The 18,117-nt window shown below is 44.2% G+C and overlaps 1 long non-coding RNA gene across 2 annotated transcripts; it reads right to left on the minus strand.

Moving 5' to 3' along the window:
• Positions 1 to 1,145: 1,145 nt before the first annotated feature.
• Positions 1,146 to 17,931, minus strand: LOC139592922 (uncharacterized). 2 transcript variants are annotated; one of them, XR_011680141.1, is made up of 3 exons: positions 15,676 to 17,930; positions 4,643 to 4,764; positions 1,146 to 1,658 (listed from the first exon to the last, which is right to left on the minus strand). It is a non-coding gene; the product is annotated as an uncharacterized lncRNA (long non-coding RNA). The 2 variants fall into 2 exon arrangements; XR_011680140.1 differs by lacking the exons at positions 1,146 to 1,658; positions 4,643 to 4,764 and adding an exon at positions 6,258 to 11,864 and having other exon boundaries at positions 15,676 to 17,931.
• Between the last annotated feature and the right edge of the window lie 186 nt (positions 17,932 to 18,117).

Consider the following 18,117-nt stretch of genomic DNA (forward strand, 5'->3'; position numbering starts at 1 on the left):
AGGAACCAGGGTTGCTTCCTTTTGTAGGTCTTGCAAGGAAAAACAGCAGATCTGCCAGGCTACAGATTGCTGTGTGAGCATGCAGTGAGGTTAGAAGAGCATATGGCAGGAGTGGCTGCCTGGCTGAAGTGCACCTATTGCCAGCCCTGTCATTCAGGGCTGTGGAGACAAGATAAAGCTTTATTTTAGTGCCCTGACAGCTGACAGGAACTTGTCACATTGCAGAAGCTGCTGAATCTAAAGTCAGGGGAAGAAGGGGAAGAGAAGAGAAATCAAAAGCAATCTCCTACTTGGTGCATACTTGTTTAATCTCTGGGGGACAAGAGATAGGATGAGGTCTCTCATGTATTCTATGCACACAGACTCTAGCACTAAGGGGTGGTAACAAGTGCAAGAAGAACACAGCAGAAAAAGGTGATAGAAGAATCTGGACTGTACTTTATTTCATGTTATACCCTCTTTTCAAAAGACATGGGGAATCTCTTGCTGTTTGGTATGGGTAAAACTGCTCTGAGATTTCCCTGTAACTACTCAAAATGGAGAAGAATCTGAGCTGGCAGGATCTTCCTTGCAGTGTTCCTGGTAAGTGTAGAGTTCATTTCCACAGATCCAGAGAGGGGAGATGGGGAGGAAGAACAGGGTTTTTACTTTGGGGAAATACCTGATTCTTTCTGCAAAATCAGTAACAGTTATTGGGCTGGAAACATAAACACTGTAGTGTTTTATTTATATTTTTCTGCAGACATTTTCTGCTAGTGCATTTAGGAAAAAAAGAAACTAAATAAAAAAGAAAGCCCCATAGGACAGTTCTGTTGAGGTTTTTGAGGTCATTTTTCTCTCTATTCAGTTTTAGTCACATGATTTAGACACAGTCCCTCTACTGAGTATTCCAACAACAGCTTCCACTACCTTTACTGTTTATTCCAGGTAATTCATCACATAATAGGTTTTAGGCTGTGGGGACTGCTGTATCATTTCCATTCCTAGCAAACATACAGCCAAACATGCAGCCTTTTTCCCCACCATACTTAGTAGAAATGTCTCTATTACGGTGTTCTGCATCTTATCAGATCACACCTAAGGGCTGCTGGTTCCTTGAGGCAGGAGACCTCCTTTACACAACACTAGATACAATGCTGGTGTGAGACAGATGTGTCAGCTCCTCTCATCTGTTAACACAACTGCAATAAAAAGACAAATCTGACCTGGATTTCAGTGGCAGTCAGGACTAAATGCTAGATTCAGATCCAATGAGCGAGGTATTTTAGTCAGATTTATGTACCTCTCTTGGAACATAACATCCTTAAAAACAGAATCTGGATTCGCTTCTCATTGACATGCTGTGTCAATGACACATCTTCTTAATGTGCTGTTGGTGCCTGGTTGTTCCTCATGTTTCCTCTGGCTCTACACAATAAAACACCTTTTGAACAAGAACATGTCTTGGAAGCTGAATAAACTAAGTCTGTGCTTGAAACATTTAACAATTGTAGGAAAGAAGGCAAGGAAATCTGCCAGCATGGCTGGAAGAGAAGCTTATCTTGCCTTGGCTGGATTCACTTTGGTTTTCCTCTCCAGCTTCTTTCCATCATTTGCTGCACCAATGTATCCCTGAGCATGCTGACCCCAGAACAATGTGCTGCAAAGATGATTACAGTCTAAAAAGGAAAAGAAAACCCTGTCACTATGGTTGTTATGGGTTTTAGCTTTTCACACTTAATCCTTTAATTGGTCTTTCTGGCAAGAAGAATTCGATACTTGGCTTTATTGCTGCATGGATGAGCCCTATTGCAAATCCCATCGGGATAAAGTTACAGTCATTTGGCAGTAAGAAGATCCATAGCAACCTTTCAAAAGCCTACCCAGAGGGTTCCTTGTTGACATCACAGTCTCTGTATGATGTCATTTTCTCCTAGAAAATGAAACATGAAAAAAGAAGTAGGACCTCTGGATATTTGATGAGATTGAGGCTAGCCCTTACTCCACTATTGTACCTATCAAGAGTTATGTCAAAGGAGAGTTTGGGTCTTGGCTTTCAGCCAGAACATTGATGAAGACAAAACGCAGTATAAGAAGGTATATAAGCACAGTAACAGGCTATAAGCACAGTAAAAAACATTTGTAAAGGTGTTGAGTGTGCTGGACCAGAGGGGGAAAGAACATTATAGTGAGCCATTTGGGCAGACCCAGAGGAGGGCTAAGCCATCTGAACAACAGACTCTTTGGATGAGAGATTTGTCTTATGGAAGTATACAAGTTACCTTGGAACCTTCCTACTAAGTATCTCAGTGAAATTTAATCTTCTGTGTCCCAGGCCAAGAGTGACAGCAATTTTCTTACATTCCAAATGAGCAGCTCTTGAGGTATGAAAGAGTGAAACAACATCATTTAGAATCAAATAAAACGTGGGAGCTCTGATTCACAGTCCTATTCATTAATGACTGGTAACTTTCTTCCCCAAGAGAATGAGAAGGATTCAAATCATTGCAATGGGTACAACCCATGACAGGAGTGTAATTTCTTCTGAGTTAAGTTCCTGAATAGAAACCTAAAGGCTTGGCCCTAACAGCCCTTTTCAAGTCAGTCAACTTGTGCTGATGTAACTAATGAGACGTCTGGACCCATCGTCATGAAAAGAGAGCAGATTAACACCTATGAAGCTAAAAATAAAAGCGTCACCTCTGAGGTTGGGCCCATGGTGCTTATTACAAGGGGTGGGGTAGGATTGGCAGAGCTGTGCGTCCATCGTGGATGTCACCATGGCACACCCACGCCAACATCTCCACGGAGACATAGCACATTTCTAGCTCCTGCATCACCAACTTGTTGCCAAGGAAACAAGAAGATGCAAAATAAAAAAATAAAAAAAAAAAAGAAGAAAAAAAAAATCTCAATGACATTCAATTTTGAGACAGTCAAGAAACCCCTGAAAGGGATTCTAAAGTGCCTGAGAAGGAAATGGAAATTGGGCTTCTAATTACAGATTCTCAACCAATTCCTTTTTATTCCCTGGTTATTCTGTCTGCTCACGTCACTGTCTTCTTGCCATTCTCTGTCTACAGAGGTATGAATGCCAGACACCATTGAAAAGAGAATCAGAAAGAGCTTTCCTGGAGTGAAGGAGAGGAGAGAGGGAGAGCAGGGGAGAAGGTTACTCAGTACAAGCAATAGTGGAGATTCCGTAACTCAGAGGAAGGTGGTGGAGAGAAGATGCAGAAAGGGAAATGTGTGGAAGGAAGGCAGAATAGGAAAGAAGGTTTCTGTGAGAAGGGAATATGTGCAGTTGGCAGGTGTGGGTGTACACATGTATATCTACACCAAATGCATGTGTATTTTTATACATACAGCTGAGAAGGTACATGTGCATACAAAGGTGTACCAAAATCTACATTGCATAAATAAAAACCTGAGCTGTGCACCCCCCAAAAATCAAGCTGACATAGAAATCAACCAACTAAACAAGAAAGAGTGTATCTTTTCATTTTGTTTCTTTTAATCCATTGTAGCACTATATTTTCAAGCTTTTTCCACAACCAAAAAGCTACAAATCTCCACCTCTTTTTAAATGACAGCCAGAACTTTTGCAACCACCTGACTCTAGGAGCTGTGGCTTTGCAAGAAAGGAGAAAATGTAAGAAAAATTGCAAGAAGGTGCTGACAGGTGGCAAACCTGGCAGGGCACATAAACACAAGAGCACACAAGAGAACCAGCAAACTGTATGACAGTATGAAGGGGAGGATGTGTTGGGTGTTACTGAGCAGAGACACACAGCCACCAAGATAAGACATGCAGGTGTTGTCTAAGCATAGCAGAGCCACCCTCCTTGACCACTGAAACCTGCACAGTCTTGACTCAGACAGCCTAGTTCTCTTAGGGAATGAGCACAGAGAGGGTTAACTGAGTAGATGTCATCTGCATATTATCTTACTTGAGCATGAGAGATAGGGAAAGTTTCATCATGGGATAGCACAAAGTGGTGCAGATGTTTAATGGCTACCCTGCATGGCTGCAGGAAGGCTTCAATTTGGGTTAGTGCTGAAACAGATGAAAGAGCTCTGTCTTCACGTACTTCTCTTCAATATTCAGTCGCACCCTTCTTCATTCCTTGAGCTTGTCATCAAACTTGCAGCCAGAAGTAAGATTGCTATAGACCAAGAAGGAAAACTTGTAGACAGAAGTTAACCATTGCTGAATTCCAACAGAATGATACGGAGGGATCTCATTTAATAACAAGGAGTTGATGGATTTATGGCTGTTGATAGTAAAAGGCTGCTAGCAGTAAGGTTTGGACTCCATCCCAGGGAGACCAGAACCATTGCTAACTGAACACAAATATCCCTTTGTGCCCCCTTCCACCTTCTTCCTGCCTCTTGTACAGGTCTTTGCTGGACTGAAAGGTCTCTACACACTTCAAGGCAGATTTTCTTCCCCTTGTTAGAAGAAGATGCAGAGGATGCCAAGTGCTTCTCTAAAAACCTGTGTGGTGACAGTCCTGGCAGTCCAACAGCTTTCTCTAAGGTTGCCATGACATGGAAGTGATGGGCACATGAATCACAACTGTGGAGAACACCAGCCTACATGCAGATGCTGCATTCAGATTAGCAGAAGCAAGTCCTGACCACTCAGCTCTCCCCTACTTACTGTGTGAGGTACTTTGGAGTATCCAGTCCCCTGGGGGATTGTAAGCAGGAGAGGACGCGGAGACCTCCTCTTACATGTATGCACTCAGTATAAAACCACAGCAACACAAGAGCCTGAATCACCTAAATGATGAAACCAAGGTCAGATTAAAACAATTAAAACATTTTAAGCATTTATCAGTGGTCCACTTGCACTTTATTCTTGAGTAAGATGAAAATAGCTAAAGGGCCTAAACTGCAGGACACAGAAAGTGGGCTCAGCTTTGTGTATTCCAATGCCACAGTGCCTCACAGACTCAGCCCATGGAAGCAGAACACAGTGTGGCCATATCCAAAGGGGCCATACGCCCCCAGCAGAGCTGTACAGACAGAGGGTGTCTGGTGCTGAGAGCTTGCCATAACTCAGATGTAGGGAACCAGAGGAATTGCTGTCAAGATGCAGGGTAAGTCCAAGTGAAGGAGAAGACAGTAGAAGTCCATTTCCTCTTTTCAGCACATCTTGATTTCTCCATCATATGTCTCAGCCATACTTTTTTTTTAGCATATCCAAAATGCTACATCTTCTCAACTAAGATAAATACATAATTCACATGGCTATTTTTTGTATTTTAAAAAAAAGAAAAAAAAAAGAAAGAATGCTTTTATCAGGGAGTTTAGAATCACAAATTACTTGTGAAAAAGGATATAATGCATTCTGTTTAAAAATGCAGGTATATATCACAACTCCCAGCTTCTGAATCACCACTACATGTTCATGTTTCGTGGAAGGAAAGATTTTTTTTTTTTTGATAACTTACTGTTTTGAAGTGACATTAAAATTTGCTTTGGGCAAAATGCAAGTTCTGATAATTTTGGCTTTTTCTGTTTACTCCAAGTGCTGTTCATCAATGAAATGAACATTTATTCCAAGTGACTTTTTTTCAGGCATAATTTTATAATTCATATTTCCCTAGATACAGTTTTGCCTCTTCAACAAATATTTTAATAGGAACTACTAAATTTGCTTTGAGTGAAAAAGTATAAGATGCCCTAGGAAATTCAGAATTTCAGAAAAATGTTTCTAAAACTCTGACAGCGGTTTCCTTTGTAAACACAATTGCAACAGAGTTACGCGGTATGACTTTCCTAAATGTTTAATGCACAGTACAGGCTCTCTTACTCGCATGCATACATACACATGCATACATTCTCTAACACACTGCATGCCTGCAATGCAAATACAGCATCATCTCTCCCTCTAAACACACAGAGACCTTCTCTTTAGTATAAGGACAGCTACACACACACACCTGCACAGTGAAATCTTTCTGACACAGAGGCCCTGAAACACAATTTTATCTCTCTCTTATACACACTGTCATTCCTTTTTTCTAACACAATGTAATCTCCCTCTTGCTCTTTCTTTCATACACATAGACACAAGAACAGACACATACAGTGTAATCTTATCTCTCTGAGATTCAACCACAGTATCTACACTATTTTCAAAATTGCATAAACACTTTCTGCCTGACATTTCCATTTGTAGACTCCATCATTCACAACTACAAAATTGATTGCAGAGATGGGAGGATGTGGAAGGAAGTCCTTGATCACGCAAATGCCTGTCTCTTAGGTAAAGAGGCCTTTTCTGGCAAGATTTTATTTTACAAGCCAGGAGACATTATAAGCAATGTTTTCAGTTTGGATGCAGCATTAGTTACACAGTGCTTCTTGTTATATTACACCACCAACAAATAGTAAGAGACTTAAACAGCTTGATAAAAAAATCTGCTAGATCACAAAAAAGATTTTTCCTGTATTGCTATCATTGTCAAACACTTCATTGATACGTTCCACAAAACGTGCTGCAAGCAAATTACAATATGCAGTTACACCTATATTTCCTGTGACATATAATATGCTGTAGGCCCTGAGATTTCAAAAGAAAGCTGTATAGAGGAGGTTCCACCTCCACTTAAGCTATTATTTCTACAACAAAAGTCTGTTCTTAAATCACTTGTATTAGCAGGATTGTTCTAATGGGAATATTAAAATGAATGTCTGCCTCTGTGAGCTTCTCTACACAATGGAGATTGCCAACAGTGACAATTAGAGGATGTAACACAGAGCACTTCTCTTGCATGCCATTGATTCAGACCCAGAGTAACTGGCTGACAATTTTGGGGGGACCTCTGCAAAATGAAATTTCATACCCTCATTTGATTTCTCCAGATTACCTCATAACAGATTGAAATATTAAAATGAAAATGTAATGAAGGATCTGGGGTTGATCAGTGATATTATAGAGCAGGTAAACAGGAATTTTTTCACAGGATCTAGTTGGACTGAAAGGGTTTTCATTACCTCCATTGAGGAGGCTTTAAAGAAAAACTGCAGAGGAAAGGGTTATTAAAAAGAATACCAGAAAACCAGCCTCAGAGTATTGTCTTAGCTCTAAATAAGCACCTTAACTAAACACAACTAGAGTCCCTAACAGAGAGTAACTTGTTACAATTCCTGGAAAAATGTTATTCCTTCATCATGAAGGGAATTTTGCCTAAGAATTTGGACCAGAACATCAATATGGCTTTAAGAAAATTTCCTGAGAGACAGAAGGAAGGAAATACTTTTGTGGAGCCCAAACTCACAAAAGAACCTGATCCACTGAAGGACTGGAAAAGCAAAAGCAGCTGTCCTACTACCAGAGGAAACTAAAAGAAATGTTTTCCTTTAATGGCCTACAATACTGGTTTGATTAACCATACGTTGGTTTGAGAACATTGTCTGACTGCCTCTGTCAGCACAAGGTCACACAGCTCCAAACAAAAAGACTGCTGAGCCAAGACCAACTGGGGTCACAGGCAACTGGAGTGGAGGGATGTAGGCAAAGAACAGGATAGAGACAGGATCCCATTTTAGGAGTGTCTCAGAGGGTTTGAGGATGGAAGTGTGGTACCCCTGGCTATGACAACGATAGATAGAACAGGTGTATTGTAAGCAGCACTGAAGAAGTCATGGGAAACTCCCATGCCCTGCATGTGTTTTGTCCCTTTTTTAAGTTATAATCCCATTGGAAGTGTGAAGCAGTGGTTTTCTGCCAAACAGCCTTCAGCTACCACAAAAATACCTAAACCAAAGCACATGACCACTTCCGACAATACAGAAATTGACCCTAATCTACTGTAGGAAGCTCATATCACCACAGACCTTGCAAAATCCATTCAGTGAGAGTCAATGTCCCATTCTTTCTCTCCACAGAATTAATAGAGGAGGATCAGGTCCACTACAAACTTCTCCCACACACCACATACCCCCATGTGCCTTTTCCCCTCTTGCCCCTGGAACAGATGCCAAATGTCCACAACTCCATCTGTAACCCCATTCACAGCACTGGCACGCTGTGTTGCACTACAGGATGGAAGAGCATTTCACAAGCAGGACCCAATGTCACTCTACCCCTGAGGAAGAACAGCATCACTCAGCCCCTTTCTACAGCAAGAAACCCAGGGCAGCTGCATGTAGCAACTGCAGACTGAATATAGCTCATGAGTTTCCTGACTCCTTTCGTGATATCTGTGATAGTCACCTGGCAATCTTCTGCATGGAAAATATTCCCTGGAAAACAGATTGGGTTACTAGTTCAGCTGCCCTCAGGAACTCCAGACTTTTTCCTCCTTCCTGAAAATTTCTTTTTGATATCAAATACTGTGACATTAAGGATCCTGATGATTTTGAATGCTGTTTAGATGTCTAACCTTGAGAAAATTTTGTAGGCCTCACACTACCTCATGAGGGCTGCTGACCTTAAAATATTACTTGCTGGTTGTGAAACAGATTCACTTCTTAGAATCACCTTTGATGCACTCTTTGAGAACCTGTAGGAAAATGTCACCTGTAGGTTAGTCAGCTCATTTGGAAAACTGTCTGCTCAGCATCTACTTGTCATGGTGTCTTGCCATTGATTTGTGACTTGTTGTTAGAAACAGACCTGAGTTTTGGTGCCTTCCTGAACAAATAGGTTTCCACAGGTCACTTGGACAGTGGTGGTTGCTCTGTCACTAGGCATCTCCACCTCAGTCACCTCCACACCTTGCTGCTGTCCCTCCAAGCCTGAGCAGTGGCCCTGCTGTCAAACTTTCTAGGTAAAGCTCAGTGTGGACGCCTGCAGCTCTTCCATTTCTACCTCTAATGAGATTGACCCATGGAGGCTGCTTCATTGAGGATTCAGGAGAAAGCCACTAATCAAGCTGACTGAAACACAACACAAAGCTTCCTTCTCTCTCTCTGTCTTCCACAGTTTCCTCTTTCTTTCTTTCTTACTGTGTAATCAACCTAGTTATCTACCTTTCTGTCACAATAGTAGCTAACTAGCTCTTCAATATTTCAGAAATAGAAAAACAGCATAGTCTTTTCTTCTTTTCCTTCCCAGGCTGTAGGAGGAATTGTTCAATTCATTTTTTAGGTGGCATGATTTGTTTGCTTGTTTATAGGCATGCATGCAAGTGGGTGTTTTGTAGATGTACGTGCAGAGCTCACTGGGGGAGGGTGAGGCTGAAGAGCCAAGCTGTGTATTTATTACTGAGAGTGGCAAGATGCACGACCTTCCACAGCTGATGTGTTATGGACCACCACAGCACAGCCCCTGTCAGCACTCTGTCTCCTCCTTTGAGCTCAGACACACCAGCAAATCTGGAAAACAGCCTGGGAGATATTTAGTGGGGGAAGAAAGAGGAAAGAGCAGCATTATTATTATTTCAGTCTCAGCTACTTCAAGATTGTCTCTGTCCTAGATAAACAAGATATCTCCTGCTATTGACTGAACATCTAAACATGAGGCAAATGCTGTGGAGAGGATGTTTTCTTAGGCCAGCTATTATGGACAGGTAGGAAATGATACACAAGTATGTCTTTGGGATTGACATGACAGTGGAGTGAAACACTGTGCAGATCTTTGAAGAAACTTTGACATTTCTAGTGCTACAAGACATGACAGCAGAAATTTCCTGGACAGTGTACTTCTGAAAAAATTATTTTTACCAAAATTCTCTAAAAAATATTTGTGCCATAAAGTACAAATACCCAAAAATATTTTGCTTTCATCGATGACAGATATTGCACTGGCTCCTAACAACCACATTTACTGGAACAGCTTTCATCCTTTTAACAGCTCTTCCTTTCTCCATGTACCATATGTTTTGTGCAGATCCTACAAACAGAGAGAGTCGGAGGCAATACCAAGGGTCTCCTGCCATTTTTAAAGCTAAGTATTACTCAAGGGATAAAATAGCATTGAACATCATGTCAAGAGTTTCACAGGGAAAAGACATGGCAGAAGAATATATTTAAGTGGGACAATATATTTCTAGCATTGGATTCATCGGAACAATGTTACCTCTATCCAGATTGCATGGCCATTTGGGGACTTCACGTAATTCTGGGATGACTGTTTGAAGATTTTAAAGTAAACAGTATGAAAGAAAAAAAAATGTATCTTTGTTGACTCCAGGGCAGTCTCTGTCTAAGTTTGTCCAACCGAATACCAGTCTTTCAGAGATTTGCAACAAATTTATCGGTTGCGTTGGTAGCAGTAGAGTAGTAGAGTCCTTGTGTGTGAGTAAAGCCCTTCCTCACACATATGTGTACATGGAGCTGGGACAGAGGGGAAATGTGTGAGTGAGATGCTGGGTACTGGAAAAATGTTTCATTCCTGCAGTGCTTATTTTGCAAAAGTCTAGAAAAAAGAAGAAAGACACTAGAATTGCTGACCCAGCTGGATTTGCATTGTAGGTGACTGTGATACAAAAACACTTTCTTTGAAAAACAACAGCTGATGAGGAACTGGTTGGATAATCCCATCCAGAAGGAAGTAGTCAACTACTAACAAAAGCGCAATGCCCAGATGGAGACCAGTGACAAGTGGTGTCTCTCAGAGGTCTGTACTGGGACCAGTACTGTATAATCTCTTCATCAATACAATCAGGGGATCAAGAACACCCTAGGCAAGTTGGCAGATGACAGCAAGCTCAGTGGTGTGGTTGACATGCCTGAAAGATGAGATGCCATCCAGAGGACCTGGACTAGCTTGAGAAGTAGGCCCATTTGAACCTCATGAGGTTCAACAAAGGCACATACATCATCCAGCACCTGGGTCAGGGCAACCCATTATCAATACAGATTAGGGAATGAAGGGATTGAGAGCATCTCTGCCGAGAAGGAGGTACTGGTGAATCAGAGGCTGGACCTGAGCCAACACAGTGTGCTTTCAGCCCAGAGAGCCAAGAACATCCTGGGCTGCTTCAAAAGCAGCATGACCAGCAAATCAAGGGAGGGGATTCTACTCCCCTGGTCTGCTCTCATGAGATCCCACCTGAAGCACTGTATCCAGCTATAGGGTCCACAGCGTAGGAAAAAAATGGACCTGATGGAGCAGATCTAGAGGATGGTAACAAAAACAATCCACGGACTGAAACGCTTCTCCTATGAGGAAAGACTGAGAGAGTTGGGGCTACTCAGTCTAGAGAAGAGATGGCTGAAGGAGGACCTTAATGAGGTTTCTCAATACCAGAAGAGGACTTAGAAGAAAATGGGGACAGAATTTTAAGCAGGGCTTGTTGTGACAGGACAAGGGGTAGTGGGTTTAAAATACATGATGGTAGACTAGATACAAGGAAGAAATTTTTAACTGTGAGGGTGGTGAAATAGTGGAACAGGTTGCCCAGAAAGGTGGTAGATACCTTATCCCTGGAAATATCCAAGGTTCAGGGTGAGTTCAAGGTGAACTCATATCCAAGTTCAGAGTGAACTGGGTTCTGAATAGACTGGTCTAGTTGAAGATGTCCCTACTCATTGCACAAGATGACCTTTAAAGGTCTCTTCCAACATAAACTATTCTATAATTCTATGGTTTTATAAATGAGGGAATCCTGAATTCAGAAAGCAGAAGGGAAGAAAACAGGCACTTCATCTGTAATACAGTTACAATGAACCATCCTGAACAGTCATTATAGCAGCTCAGCATCGGGATATCAATAGAAAGTCATTGCACCTCCATGTCAGATTGGTTTAAAGCACATTCAAAACAAACAAACAAATAAACAAAAAACAAACAAAGAAAATCCTAATAAAACCAACCAACCAAAAAACCCCACATATGGAAGAATCCGTATAGATTCTTTTTATTTTCTCCTTGCATTTTGAATCCTCAGATTTCTTCTGGTCCAATTCTTCAGTATTGTCTGCAACTGTGAAGACGAAAAGCACACATTTACAAAAATAAGATCTTTTATTATCATGTATTTACATGAATCCACTGTCTGGGGATTTTAAAAAACACCTGAATATAGAGAGGTGACCCTGCTGTTCCCAGCACAGGTCTGTTACAAGCTTTGTGTTAACATGACAGTACACTTCCCTTTCCATATGCCATGACCTTTCTTTATAGTTACGGATTTGTGGAGCTGCTGAGCTACTGCTTTGCAATGTGTATGCAACACTTGATGTGAAACCATGAAAAGTTTTCTTCTACAAAGTAGACCAGAAGTGACAGACAGTATGTATTTCAAATACAGACATTTATGCCAGCACTGAAGGGAATATATCCCAAATTTTGTATGCCAGAGGATCTCTACTAGGCTTTTCCAAGGAAAGGAACACTCCTGGGGGAGAAGCCTCCCTCCCTTACTTTTTCTTTCTCCCTTTGTTCTGCTTTACCAAGAGAAAAATCTGCATCTTTCACCAGACAGACTCAAGCCTGCAAATCCCTTGGCAGACAGCAGCCAAATTTCTGTTAGCTGATTCTTATGTGACCAATTCACATAGTGCAAACAAATGATGATGCAAATGCTAAAGATGGCAAGACATTACAGCGTAAACAAAGGCTCTTACAGAATCCTGACAGTTCCACTACTTAGATTACTGCACACTGAAAGGAGGAGTGAGATCAGAGTGACTCTGTCCCATCACACTTGGACTCACAGTTAAGGTGGTTCATGCATCTCCTCTGAGTACCCAGTGCTTGCACAGAAACCAAAATGCTGGGAAAACTTAAGGCTCTGCAGTCCTGACAGCATTACCAATAGCCACATGGACATTTGAGCATACTACAGCAGAAGCAAACATTACACCATGAGGCAGTGGGTGTCTTGAACAGCATGCCTGTCCAGCTCCCTGCACATTCTCCAGGGCAGGCAGAAAATCAGAAGCCAGACTATCACGAGCTCAGTGGAGTAGTGGACACACCCCCCACTCCCCTTCTCCTCCCCAGGCAGCAAGCAAAGAAGGGTGAGTGCTAGGAAGAAGGCAGGCTGGCTCCCCAGTGTGAGAATCCTGCTCATAAAACTCAATTAAGTGGATTACAGATGAGCTCATTCCCAGCGGTGGGTCACATTCCATTAGAGGCAGGCTCAATGCCAGGCGTACTCAGCGCTGCTCGGATGGCAGCAAGATCCACCCCACCACTTACCGTCTCTGCCTCTGACCTCACCATACCTTGCAGGATTTCTTGCCCTGTGCCCCATGCTGCATGGCAGGCTCATTGCTCATCCCTGCTCATCCTCTCAGTGAGGTAATCAGGGCCAGTGTTAGGTCATGGAGAGATACGGGGATGGGCAAGGTCTCTGAAACACCGTGGTCTAGGGCAGCAACGTGGAAAAGGAAAAGCATAGGGAGAAAGAGGCAAAATGGAGCAAGAGGAAGATGAGCAGAAAGAGAGATCCCCTGGAAAACAATGGCACAGTTCAGGAAAGGATGGAAACAGTCAGCCCCATAAACTGGATTAGTGGTATTTTACGTGAAAGTGAGAACAATCAGAGCTCTCAGCTCGCTAATCCCAAAGGCTTCTTCACAGCATAGGTATAAGATTACAGCATCGTCTGCTACACACCACCTACAGTCACTGCACTCAGCACTCAAAAATGTGTGTGTGCTTGTATGTGGGGAACAAAGAGTGTGTCTAGGGTATATTTGTGTGTGGGAATGGCTGTGTTTGGAAGAGAAAATGGGGAGGGAGAAGAGAAGGTGAATGAATTTGCGATGGGTGAGTGTGTGTGGGTGTGAGGGCAGGAAAAAGCTGGATGAATGACTGTGTGGGTGGGTAATACATGGGCTAGAGTAAGTCAAATGTTATAAGCACCTGCAGGCATTTTGCCAGATTTGAGATCTATTTTGACTTGCTTTATACATCCCACTTTGCTTTTCACTGTTTGCAAACGTTCCTGGCAGCTCAGCTTAATTTGTACAAATAGCAACCAACCAAGAGCGAGCCAAATCTGTTGTGAAATAGGTTGAAGAAGACACAGGTTTTTGTGCAGATCCAACCAGCAGGGGCTTTGTACCATCTGGAACCTGTGTACCACGTCCCAAGAAAAGGCCTACAAGGGAGATCAATCTAGTTACCTCCCCACCATTTGCCATTCCATGTGAGGAAGGAATACTTCAGACCAGTTGCAAAGTGAGACATTGTCTGGACAATGATCCTCACAGGGCATGGGACCCACACAGCGCAGGCATCTGCCATCCTGGCATAGGACACCTCAGTATCCACAGCCTCAGAGAGAGCTTTCTCCTTTAGCTCAGAAGGACTGAGAGGAAGACAGCAGCCTTATGTTTCATTCCCCTGTGTGTGACAAGTGAACTCAGTTTGGCAGTGTGAAGCAGCAGGTTTCCTATTTGTTTTACTACCAGTTTACCAGGCAATTTTGGACAACTTCACTTGCCTTCTCCAGGTATCTGTTTCCTAAGACAAAAAACTATCATTAGTGATACAGATATGAGATCTCTTGTTGGAAAGCAACATGTAAGACTCACGTGACATTATTCTCCTGCACTAGCTGAAGATGATTGCCAAATTTCCTTTGCATTCGTTGACAGCAGTACTCAAACCATAAGCCCTGAAGAAGTCCAAGCCTGCACTGCAGGAGCTCCAACTCTAGTCTCTCCAGTTCTGCTGCTTCTTTCAGCAAATCATGACCTAGGTTCTGGCTGTCTGTCTCAGGACCTCCAGCATAAAATACATAGAGCCCATTCTGAGCAGCAAGGGATCTCACAGTCCCTTTGGCACAACCCAGGTTGTTCTTGCTGTTCTATCCTTGGCAATTCCACTAGCTGGCTTGTATATTGAGTGTGTTGAGTCCAGAATAGCTAGGATGCAAAAGTACTGTGGCCACACAATTTCCTTCCCCATGCTAAAAGAATTTAGGTTCATGTATCACAACCAAGCAATCTGATCCCCTGTCTTTTATTATGCTTTGCCCTTCTCTTCTGACTGGCTTTTCTTTATCAGCATTTCTCTTTCTGCTACCCTGCCCCAGAGGTTTGCTCTGGCAAGTACTGTGTGCACTGTGCCAAGCTGCTTCACCCTGCCTTACTGATGGTCCCTGGAATGGCTGACAGTACACTGCTATATGCTTCTGTCTGTGTGCATGAATTAGCAAGCCCTTTGCTTTTCACCTTCAGCAGAAACAGAGTGACCTGTCTATGCAATTAGCCCCCACTCTCTTTAACTAGAGAGAAGACAATATATTGCCTCTCCAGGGAACCCAAGAGAGAATGAGAGAAAAAAACAGAGATGCTATCAGGGTGCCAAAGAATTAGGTATAAAAAACCTTTTCCACCCTAACAGTATAACAGGTGCTGCCTCAAGAACTGTTATGGAACTACAGCCAGAAATAGTGTGGTCCTACCCTGTGCATTTTTTCCCCCTTCTGGTACTCTTCACTTCTTAAGCATATTTCATTCAATGAAATGATTTAAGGCCCTGCCTGCAAGGAAGATGTTTTGTGAAATACCACGGCTCTGCCTTCTAAACCTTCCAGCTGAATGGGAATAACTGCTGCGGTTGCCACGGCACAGGCTACACAAAAATGATGCTTGAGTTTAATTATACTGAGTGGTTGAGGCCACTGCCTCACTGCTATGGGATACATTCCTCTGAAAAGCAGCCAGGTAATTTTGCTGTGGCTGCCTTTCCCTCAGTGTCCTGGGAAGGGGTAGGGGAAGGGAGGAAGGGTGACAGGGAACAGGGCTTTCTGCCAGGTTTAGCTACAGCAAACATACCTGAGCTGAGTGATCTCAAAAGATGTGGTTACACCAAGCAGAGATCCCCCAAGGCAGTGTCAGAGGTGGCTGGTGGATTCTGAGGAGTGAAGGCAAACTTCAGTTTTGATGTGGAGATTTCCACTGCACTATTCCTGTGATGGATGAGGAAAAAGAAAGAAAAGGGATTGGGAAAGAAGGCAGAAAGGAACTGGAATTGTATCTCTCAAGACCCTAGAAGTAAGGAAATAAAAGCAAAAAGGATGTTTCTGAGAGACCATTAGCCTCAGCCATAAATGTTGTTGTAACCAACACAGCCCTTTTATAAGGGGTGTTGCCAAGACACCTTTGGCAGAGCCGACGGCAGGGTTGGTGGTGCTTCAGCACCTCATGCAGCTACTTTTCCTGGACCAGCTCTACTTTTCCTGGAGCTGGTCATGGGCAGTAGTGTCCCAAATAACTACAGAGCTGGAAACAATATAACCACACATGCTTGGAGACCCAGCAAATTCTGCTCAGAAATGGAGGAGATTAACCTCAATGTCACCCTATGCTAATATGGCCAATTTTCTTCTGAGGATCATGCCTCTGCCTGGATACACACACACCCCCCAGCTCATTTGGGGCATGCTCAAGTGCCCATGGCACAGCACTGCCTTACCCAGCTGGACACACTGTGAGGAGCTCAGACATGAGTGGTGTTTTTCACCTCCTAATGGGCATTTTCTTCTGAAGTGCAAGCAGTTGCAGACTCAAAAGTCCCTCTCATCTGCAAAAAAATTCTCCCCGAATGCTTCAGGAATCGGCCCCTACCATCAGCCAAACTTCATTCTCCATGATCCTAAGGACACTCCGATAAGGATGAATCCAGACCAGGAAAGCTCTTGGTACATCTGAAGATGGACATCTAGAAGTGCTATTTGAATGCCTCACAAACAAATGAAAAAAACACTAACCTCCAACCAATAAAGTTCCATCAGATACTTTTGGCTTAAAATTCAACATATTTATGTTGAACTGATATGAAAATACACACTGGATGCATTTATAACTACCTAAAACATAAATTTCAATATTTTGTGGTCCTGAAGGCCCTTAGTTAAAACTTGGTGAGTCCCAGTCCCAATGACACCAACACATCTTAATCTTCAGATAAAACTGAGTTTACTATTCAATGTACCAGACAGAAAATACCTTTGCGACCTCTACCCTCGTGCCCTGGTGCACTCTGGGCTGCTGTGAACACTTTTGTACAGTTCTTTTAGGAAGACACAGCCTGCAGTGGACACGAGCACACATTTCTGGTGTCCTTCTTGTATACATATAGTCACTGGGCTGGCATCAGGCTGATTCCAACCAATTTGCATCATAGGCATATATACAGATTGAACACAGATTATGATACCTGGCTTCAAAAGGTGAAGCCAGCTGCATTGAACCCACTGGTCTCACACAGCAAAGCTCTGGGACTGTTCCTTTCCACTCCCAGGAAGATGCGGCATTGCTTGGTCACCATGGTGACAAGCACTTTTCAGTAGGTAACCACCACCCGGCACTACACAACTCTCTCCCGTGTGCAGCCCAGGCCCGTGTACTCACACACAGGCACTTGGCCTGAGCAGCCCTGCTGGGGCTTTGCCCGCCACTCCAAGCTCCGCCACCACCTTCCCGCACCCTGTATTCCAACACTGGAGCGTGACCACGGGCACCATCGGCGCCCCGACCAGAGGATGCGGCTGGGTTAAACTGCTAAATATTTAACGGGGAGAATGGCTGGTGCCTTCCCTAAGCCTGCTGCGGGGGATCTCCGCGGAGGATGGCTGTGTTGAGCAGTCGTTTGGCCAGGCGTCCACGGAAGGGACAGCCCGGCACAGCAGTCCCCCCATTCGCTCTTCATCCTCCCCTTCCTCCCATCCTGTCACTGCCCTGCATTACGGGCTGCGTCCGCCGAGCTGTGCCAGCCAGAGCCGGAGCCGCCCCAGCGCCCCGGGCTCCCTGCACCGCCCTCGGGGCCCGCGGGGAAGCCTCTGGCGAAGGGTTAAGGCTGCAGCCCCTCGCCGCCAGGGCTCCCCCCGCAGGTCCCCGCAGCCATGTCCCCTCCGCCAGGGCTCCCCCCGCACGTCCCCGCAGCCATGTCCCCTCTGCCAGGGCTCCCCCCGCACGTCCCCGCGGCCATGTCCCCTCTGCCAGGGCTTCCCCCGCAGGTCCCCGCAGCCATGTCCCCTCCGCCAGGGCTTCCCCCGCAGGTCCCCGCAGCCATGTCCCCTCCGCCAGGGCTCCCCCGCCGTCTCCATGGAAACCGGCCCCGAGCAGCTGCCGGCTGCGCCCCGGCCGCCGCGGCCTCGCCGGGGAAGGCGAAGGCAGAGGCAGCCGCGGCCCGGCCCCGGGAGCCCTTTCACTTCCTCGGTCCCGCCGCTTCAGGAGGGAGCGGTGGCTGGGACATGCCCTGAAAATGCCCCGGTG

Source organism: Agelaius tricolor, unplaced genomic scaffold (assembly GCF_023055355.1).
Source record: "Agelaius tricolor isolate 1412-34295 unplaced genomic scaffold, bAgeTri1.0.p SCAF_9, whole genome shotgun sequence".
NCBI classification, from domain to species: Eukaryota; Metazoa; Chordata; class Aves; order Passeriformes; family Icteridae; genus Agelaius; species Agelaius tricolor.